Raw genomic sequence first — 8927 nt, 5'->3', positions numbered from 1 at the left:
TGCTATGGTCTTTTGGTGGATTCTGGTACTAAAACATCAAATTAAGAATATTCTAAGATTTTGAATGATACCTAAAACTGAGAGTGAAATTTTTCTGCATATCATACAGCAACTTTTTTCTAAAAGAAATAGCCAAACCTCATATAAACGTAGGAGGCAGGCTAGTTTCAACAAAATAATGATGCAGAGATCAAGAATTCATAATTTGATCTTAAGATCTGAAAAAGCCAAAGCCTAAGTCAAAGCTAAACTAGGAAACTAAGAGAAGGAATATGTGCCAACATTTTTCTAGTAAAGTTTTGTGTAGTATCTTGTTAACCTACCTAAATAAGTAAACGATAATCATTATCAATGCCATACAACTATAGTGTAATTACTGTATAATATGTAAGAGATAAATCCAAGCACCACCTAGTGGAAAAAAATCCTGTCATTGCTCCAATTATATGAGCTAGATGTATTTGAAGTACAGTTTTCTTTGCCAGAGGTCTCTGCTATCTGATAATAAGCAAACACAGTTTTCTAGCACTGTCCAAATGTCTAGCCTAATATATTTATTACTTGTTTATTGAATGCCAGCAGTGATCATAGAACAAACACAGAGGCAAACAGTTGTCCCAAGGAACTCCCAGTCTAAATCAGACAATGCAGTTCAGACACAGATGATGGATATAGTTAGTAATGGTGCATTCTGTTTGGATTACTAACTCTGAATAACTAAAGGAAATCTTAACAAAAGAAGTGAGTTAATGAGGGATCTCATTTCTCAAAGAGAGGAAAGTTATTTGATGTATAAGGAATTTCAAGCATAAGTGGTGATGAGGGACAACGTTTTAGAACTCAAATTCTGACAGAAATGGGGTGTGGGGCAGGGAACCACACCACCTACAAGTAGCAGCAAACCTTCTTTTTAGAAATTCCTAACACCCCTCAAAACTAGTATGGTTGTGGGGAGGGGATGGGGGTGCATAAACAAAACACTTTTCTTCTGTCTTTTCTTCTTTGAAGGTTACATTTCTGACATCTCTTTGCCTCAGCAGCTCAGCTTTACTGCCCCCGAATCATTGTACCTCCACTTCCATTTTGTATTCTTCCTGCTCTTCCTAACTTCCACTCTGCCTGACTGCCTCCAAGCTACCACGTGCCTTGCTGCTGCCTGAGTGCTGTCCTCCTGTACCTGTGGCTGGCTGTTCCCTTGTTCCCTAGTGACTTGCTTCTGCCCACTGAATTCTGTACCTCCAGCTCCACAGTAGAGTCTCTGCTTTACTGATCCCCTGTCCACTGGGATAAACAGTATTCCATGTGTGTATGGGTAGGGGCATACTCCCCCTTTTGAACAGGCAACAGCAGCATGTTCTCCATATGTGGTGGAGAAGGGCCTCTCTCTCCCAGACTGACCTGGGTGATAGCACTTGGAAATGCCTATTCTTCCCTTCTGCTGGGACCAACAGAGCCTCCCTTCTTTGTGTGTGTGTGGGGGGGGGAGGCTTTATTACTCGCCTTGTCTACTCATAGCTCATGAGCTGAGGAGGGCTCCAAAAAGGTGCTATTGGGGGTGAGTCAGCAGCACTCAGGAGAGGAGTTGTTCCCAGAAACTGGAACTGATCAACTGCTGCTTCCTCCCCATGTGCTTTTCTTCACTGCTGCTCTGCTGGCTGCACCAGGATTTGTGTGCATGTGGCATTGCTGTCAGCAAGGAACAGGGCTGTTCCTCCCTGGTGCAATGGTTGAGTTGAAGCAGAAGAAAAGCTGCCCTACCTCATCTGCCATAGAAGAGAGAACACTGCTGTCCAAGAGATCCCTATCTGCTGTGGCTGGGGTGGTGCCAACATTTGTGGTTGGCTGCTCCAACTACCACAGGAAGGCTGGGAGCACCATAGACTTCCCAGTCAAACACCCGCTCCTCATGCTGCTCTTACTCCAGATCCCTCGGCCCGAGGAGTGCAGCGGTGCTACCTATCCTGATTTTACTGCAAGTCTGGTGATTTCTGGTGGATTTTCTTTAAAGCCCCAGCAACCGGAATCATGGTTCTTCATGAGCATCTCACCTTTCATTTCAAACAAAGAAGCACACTTTCTAGCCATCCTTGTTACAGAGAAGGGCTTGAAAACGTGAGGCAAGCGCACCTGGAAGGTTCAAATGCCAACAGGCAAATTTTAAAAACGCACAACATTTATTTATTTTTAAATCTCATCTTTAAGCCCATCTCATGATTTTGCAGGGCTGGACTCATAATTTTTTAACATTCAGGGTTGGCAGCACTGACACAGTTGCCGGAAGAAGCCAGGAGTCATCTATCTGTGAGCTATCCTCAAAAGGGAGCTCTGTCCACCAAGGAAGGGGGTAAAACTATTGCGAGCCTCGTCTCCCCTCTGGATGGGCAAGGCGATAAATCCGTAGATTCTTGTGTATAAAATCTTTTTCTTAAAATGCCTACAAATCCTTAAATATGCTGTAAATTGCACCTACTATTTCAAAGCCTGCCAGTTGTACTGTTTATATGTATTTACTCTATTTCAGATCCTCTGTCCTGGTTTAGTCTAAAGGCTGACATGCACACTTGTGATTGGCTGGTTATGGCCCTGCTTGGGGACACGAACTCCTCCTCTTTCAGGTATATTTCTTTTCTTGCCCCCTTGCTTTCCTCTTGCTGTGTCCTGCCACCACAAACTACGGCATTACATCACACTAAGACTTTTGAGGACAGCCACCAAAATTGCCCCTCTCGTATTATGATTGACTCTCTCCACCGCCAGACAGAATATAGGAAATAGCAGTGGTGCATTGTGGAAGCTTCCACGTATGCCAAGGGAAGGGGCCAAATGCTGCTTTGACTCTGATCCACTCTTCTATTGCCTTTGAGGCTTTTCTGTCCCATTTTACTGGTATATGTCCCCTATGTGCCTCTCAAAAGAGGTAGAACATAAGGACACGGGGTCTGCTCCAAAGCTCACTGAAGTCAATAGGAATCTTTCCATTGACTTCAATAGGCTTTGAATCTGGCCCAGAGTCCACATTTGTTGTGACTTTCGTCAGATAGTCAGAGACTGATAAAGGCTCAGGAAGTACTGAGAAAATCTCTTTTAGTCCATTTCAAGAGCTGGCCCTATCAGTGTGGAACCAGACCTGGAGAGTTTATTCCTTTCGCAATGGTAGTACATTCATATTGTAAAAAAGAAAAGTTATGAAAGGCTATTTCATTTGATAAAAGCAAGTGAACAAAACCACAATTGATCATTCAGTATTATTTCTGCACAAAATCTTATGAGGCAGACACTGACTTATCAAAACAAAAATAATATGTGTCCAGGATGGAGTTTATCAGAGGATGTCTGAGACAGTAAGGATTAACACAGCACTTGACTGTGGCTGAGACTGCTTGATACTGACAAGTTTCTTTCCCTCCCTTGTTTTGGTACTGTGTTCTGTTCTCATTCAGATCAGAGTAGAGAAGGAATTGAGTAGTGAACTATTCAACCTCTCTAAGTGTTCTTCCATAAACTACAATGTGACTATTCTTTAAAAACTCAGATCTGGCAGAGCATGCTGATTCATAAATCCAATTCAGGGCCAGAATCTGATATCTCTGCTCACAGTGAGTGGGACCTTACACCATGAGTCCCACAGATTTCAATGGGACTACTCTCAGAGTAAATACTATTCAGTATGAGGAAAAAGTATCATACTCTGGACTTTAACCTTTGGAGCAGAAGAATTAGTACAGAAAAACCAAAAAACAAACAAACAAAAAAGCAGCATGCAGGAGAGGAAGTCATCACTTTGAAGGAGTCTGAGCCATAATCAAGTGTTGTGTAAAGCCTGAGTATCTCAGACTTCCTTCTGATAAACTCTGTCCTGGAAACTTACTATCTTTGTTTAGATAATTTGGTGTCTGCATCATTAAATTTAATGCAGCAATAAAAGCGAACCATTGATTGTGGTTTGTTCTTTTACCAGATGAAACATGCTATTCATAGCTTATCATAACTTAGTGCTCTCTGCTCCAACAAATAAATATAAAATAAAAATAGATAGGTGAAGAATAATTTTGCCATGCAAGAAGCATGAACGTTAACGTAAGTCATTCTTTTTTTCCATCTCAGATGGCTGTAATAAGTACTGCTATTATTAAATCTCAATATTTTCAAGGGTTTCTTATTTGGCTGTAAAAACCTAGGAGATAGTATTAATGAAGAGGGCTTTTTAAAACACAAAATTGGAAAACAAAATTAAACCATACAGTGAGCGTACTTAAAAAGTTCTACTGTCTTGAAAGCTCAGTGACACAGATTCTGGAGACTTGATTTTACTCTCTCCTGCACTGTAATAAATCTGGGGGGTAAATCCATCAAGGTCAATACTATACTGGTACTATAACAGGGAGGAGAATCTGACTAACTGGCTCATTTCCCTCTGTCCCAGGGAATGACCTCCCCACAGCTGGCATTGCATAGGAGTTTGCAGAAGGTACCATGCAGGGGAGAGAGTTGCCCTCTGAATCATGGGCTTTAGAGGCAGGAGGCCAAATTGAATAGCCTTGCAGGGAACCCTGATTTGCTTGAACTGACCTTGATAATTCCTGACACTCTATCTGAATTTAATTTTGGTTCCTAAAGTGTGACTACAAGATTAAATCTAATGTCCAGACTGTGACAGGTTCTTGTGTGACTGTGCAGGAGCATGGGGGAGCATGCAATGATGAAATACACAGGAACTGCTCCCTCAGTGTGCCCTTGAGGGTATATGGCACCCCAAAGGTGGTGAGAAGTATGCACGCCCATGGTCCTGCAGGCTCCCTGCCCTGCTCTGGACAGTAGAGTGGGCCTGCTGCATTGCAGGGAGCAGGCTGCACCATCTTGCCCCAGTGCGCCAGGAAGCCAGCATGCTCCGCATCCCATCCTCACTCACTACACAGCAATTCCTCACTTGCTATCCAGCCTGCACACTGAATGAGGCAAGGTCCTGTGGAGAAAACAGTATACAATCATGTAATCAAAGATTACATCATGATGCATGAGTAATATGCAAGGTGGGCATATACATAAAGATGTAAATACTATTCATTAGTGGTGGTGGAGCCAGGTTCCATTCCTGACTCCAACACTGGCCTGCTGGGTGGCCTTGGGCAAGTCAATTCACCTTTCTGTGACTCAGTTTCTCCATCTATAAAATGGGGCTAATGATACTGACCTTCTTTGTAAAGTGCTTTGAGATCTAGTGATGAAAGGTGCTATATAAGAGGTAGGTATCATTATTACAATATTTAAGCTATAGGATGTATGAATATGAGTTAAATGTGGAATGTCGGTTTTGGTGTGTTTACATTTGGAATTTTTGTCTGTGAAGAAGTTCTGAACTCCCATGAGCACTATAACTCTACAATGGAAGTCTAATTCATTTCCATATTGCCAGGGACACTGAACTACTTGTGCAACCAGAAAGTGATGCATACAGCAAAGTGATTATGCAGTTGCTTATGATTTTTCTTCCAATTTTTCCAAATTTACAGCAGCAGCTACACCTCACTAAGGTCTAGCCAGATGCCAAGTCCAAAGTAAGACATTGCACTGGGGGTTGAGTTAAACATTAAAAATGCATGCCCATCTGCTCAAGTAATTCAAAGATTGCTGAAAGTATTACCTAGAAACTTTCCAGGAACATATCCTTTCAGGTCGTGGCTAAGCATGCAGAGTTTCAGTTTATGGGCCAAATCCTGTTTGCTTTACTCAGGGGAGTAGTCTTGATTTTGCTGGGGGACTGCTTGTGAGTATGGTAAGCAAGATTTTTGCTCCAGAAGCCAAACCTATAATGAGTTATGAGTAGCTGAATATTCGGCAAGATACAATTCATTCATTTTATTCACATTTAATGTGAGCACTTTGAGTTGTATAAACATGTGCAATCATTTATCAGGACATGCACATTTTAAAAAGGACATCGCCACTTTAACGATGAAACTTCTTTTTGAAAAAATTTTTTTTTTGCCTACTAAAGTTACAAGCAACATGTAAAAATACTAAACCCAAATGAGATTTGAGAACATAGTATTTTCTATCTTTTTCCAGTTTGTTTACTTTTAGCATGATCCAAAGCCTATCTTAATCTATAGAAAGATGCCCCTTGGTTACAGTAGACTTTGCATCATGCTTTGTGCATTTGACAGCACTTTATATATAGTCATTTTTACCAATGTCACTTTTCCCTGATGTGTGTCTTTCACACACAACAACATAGAAGAGGGAAAAAAATTAAAATAGGAAAATGTGGTGGTAAAACCATAGAAATTGTCAGGGATAGTATCTAGTTTAGTAAACTACTTTTAATATTTTTCTTTTAGTTGATTATATTTCATTTAATAGTATCCTGTTTAAACAGAGTGACATTTTTTCTACAGATGCTCAGTTTGGTATTTTCACATGGTCATAACTTTGTTCAATCAGAACAAATTTCAAATATTTCAGAATAAATATTGCTCATTTATTGTTAGTTTCATGTTCAGATGACTACCATTTTAATTCAGTTATATAAAAATTGTGGTTAAAGTATTTTTGTGAGAGAAAATATTTTTTCACCATCATATAACTGCGAAATTGCTAACAGAATTTTTCTCAAACTCTTCTTTTATATTACTTTTGGGCTGAGACAAAGTATAGACCTTTTCCTGCAAATTTTCACAAAAATCATGCGAACATCTGAAAACACTGATTTGTAATTGGAAACATTTGACAGCCTAACTATAGTTTTCACTACCACCAGTTATAATCTTCCTAAAATATTTACAGCAAGAAGAACAAACAAGATAACTGATGTTCAGAATGAATCAGAAGTTAAGATATAAAACGATTCAATTTCTATTTTATATAGTATGTTTAATTGGAGTTTTATAGTGAGGGAAATGTCATCTTCTTCAGCTGACTTTTGATTCAGTTGCAGAAAACTAAGTCCCAAAGAAAAAAAGAGTTCACTAAATAAAAGCAGGATTAAAATACCAAAAGGTTGTAGAGGAGGTTTGTTTTTCTATCCAGACTAACTCCTCACCTTTCCCATTACTGCTCACCATCCTCAGAAACCCTGAGGGTCTCTAGAGTAAATCAGTTTCCTTCTTCTGTTTTCTTTTCGTCTTGGACTGACGAAATTGTGGATCACTTCCTCCCCCAATGTTTCACCGAATGATTGAAGTATACTGTGCAAACAAGAAACAGGAGCAAGCTATGGTGCTTACCTATATTTGTCTTCTGTGAGCCCTTTTGTCCCAGTATACATGCATTAAATTTAAAGGGACACACATCAGCTCGAAAATCTCATTTCAGTTTTTAAATGTGTTCTCTACTGTAATTGTAAATACTACCTACTACAATTACCGGAACTGAAAGTTGAAATACTTGATAAATAGATATAAACTTTCTCTACTTTGTACCTTTACTAGCTGTTTTTGTATAGTCAATGTCACTATTTCCTTATAGCTAGTTTCTCCCTTGCTGAAAAGATAGCAGCAGCTGAAAGAGGCAGAAAACTTCTTTATAATATTTAATTGATTTTTTTAAAAAAATCAGGGCATACTATTCACAGAATGATCTATCAGAATCTAGATCTTTTATTATTAGCAATTAAAACTATAAATAGTTCATGTTGATGGCTTCCTTTAAATTAAAACAAAAGCCTCTTGTGTGTGATTCTGCTTTTAAAATCAGCCACCCTGATCTTCTACACTGGATTCTGAAGCTGGCTCTGGCATCAGTATTCACGATGCAGTTCAGAGTCCTTTTAGATGGAAACTGGAGCTATGCCCCTTGCACTTAAACTGTTCCCTGGACAAATTAGGCTCTGTGCATATAAATGTCTTGTTCAGTTGATTTGTGTTGTAATCCCCCTCCCCACTGCCTACAGAAAGTCAAAATCTCCTAGTGCAATCAGGGCAGCAATTACCTTTCATTGGGGGAGTCTCTCCCAGTCCTAGCGCGCCTTAATTGATTAAACAAATAGCTAGCAAAAGCCCCACTAGTGAAAACCTCATCCCTCTTCCTTTCGGACGTGCCTTTGTAGCGCTCTGTTTTAAGATCTCTGCTGCTTCCTTGCGTTCAGAGGAAACTTCAACCCGTAGAGCCCCGCGCCGAGCCTATCACCCTGGCTCTGGGTTAGCAACACCAGGAGGCTCTGGGTGGGTTCTGCCTGGCTCCAGCTCCAACTCCTGAGCTCTGCCCAGAACTGCCTGTAGCGGTGCCAGCCCTGGCCCGTGGGAAGCCAAAGGCGGAGGAGCACGCGCGGTTTGCATGGAAGGGCTGGCTTAGCACAAAGGGGAAAGGAGAAACGTTCTCCTCTGTGGTTCCCAGGCAAACGCCCCCAGGCGAGAAGCGGAATCCCCGACTAGACAAAGCCGCATCCCTTGTGGTTTGGGTCTGAATGCCTTAGGCTGGGCTGCTCCCAGGTACCTCGAGCTCTGCGTTCAGTGATTATCGCTTTGGGGAGAGGGGAGCAGGACAAGCAGGAGCCTGTCTTTACCACAGGGCCCAGCTGGGTTTCAGCGCAATGCAGCGGGCTCAGGAGGGTTTTTCTGGCCACTCTCCACCTCGCCCTGCCTTGAATCGTTTTCATGTACGGAGCTGAGAATGTACTCCCCTCCCCCCCGTCTCCGGGGAGGGACCCTGGAGTCCGACCGAGCCCCCTCTGCTCCGGCTGTTGTCAGTGCAAGGAAAGGGGACGCGCTGAGCCCCCTTCTCCCTGGGGGGCGGGGGAAACTCCTGGGATCTAACTCTACGGAAGTAACTCTAAGCCGGCAGGGAGGGAGTCATCTGAGCCCCGCCTCGGCTGGGCGAGGGATGAGCCCCTTGGCCTCCAGGGGGCGGATCCTCCTGCCGCTTTAGCCAGCTCTTTGCCCAGCGTGTAGGGGGAGAGGTGGCAGAGAAGCCCCCCGGTCTGTTCGCCCTGC

At 42.1% G+C, this 8927-nt stretch overlaps 1 long non-coding RNA gene across 1 annotated transcript; it reads right to left on the bottom strand.

Annotated features, from left to right (window-relative positions):
* Positions 1 to 6875: 6875 nt before the first annotated feature.
* LOC137166693 (uncharacterized) lies at positions 6876 to 8690 on the bottom strand. Its single transcript, XR_010923764.1, has 3 exons — positions 7928 to 8690; positions 7040 to 7184; positions 6876 to 6938 (listed from the first exon to the last, which is right to left on the bottom strand). It is a non-coding gene; the product is annotated as an uncharacterized lncRNA (long non-coding RNA).
* Positions 8691 to 8927: the final 237 nt, after the last annotated feature.

Source organism: Emydura macquarii, unplaced genomic scaffold (assembly GCF_026122565.2).
Source record: "Emydura macquarii macquarii isolate MOO-44397 ecotype Brisbane River unplaced genomic scaffold, CSIRO-AGI_Emac_v2 contig_2897, whole genome shotgun sequence".
NCBI lineage: Eukaryota > Metazoa > Chordata > Testudines > Chelidae > Emydura > Emydura macquarii.
Note: the sequence above shows the minus strand (reverse complement) of the source record. Positions and strands in the feature narration are given on the sequence as shown.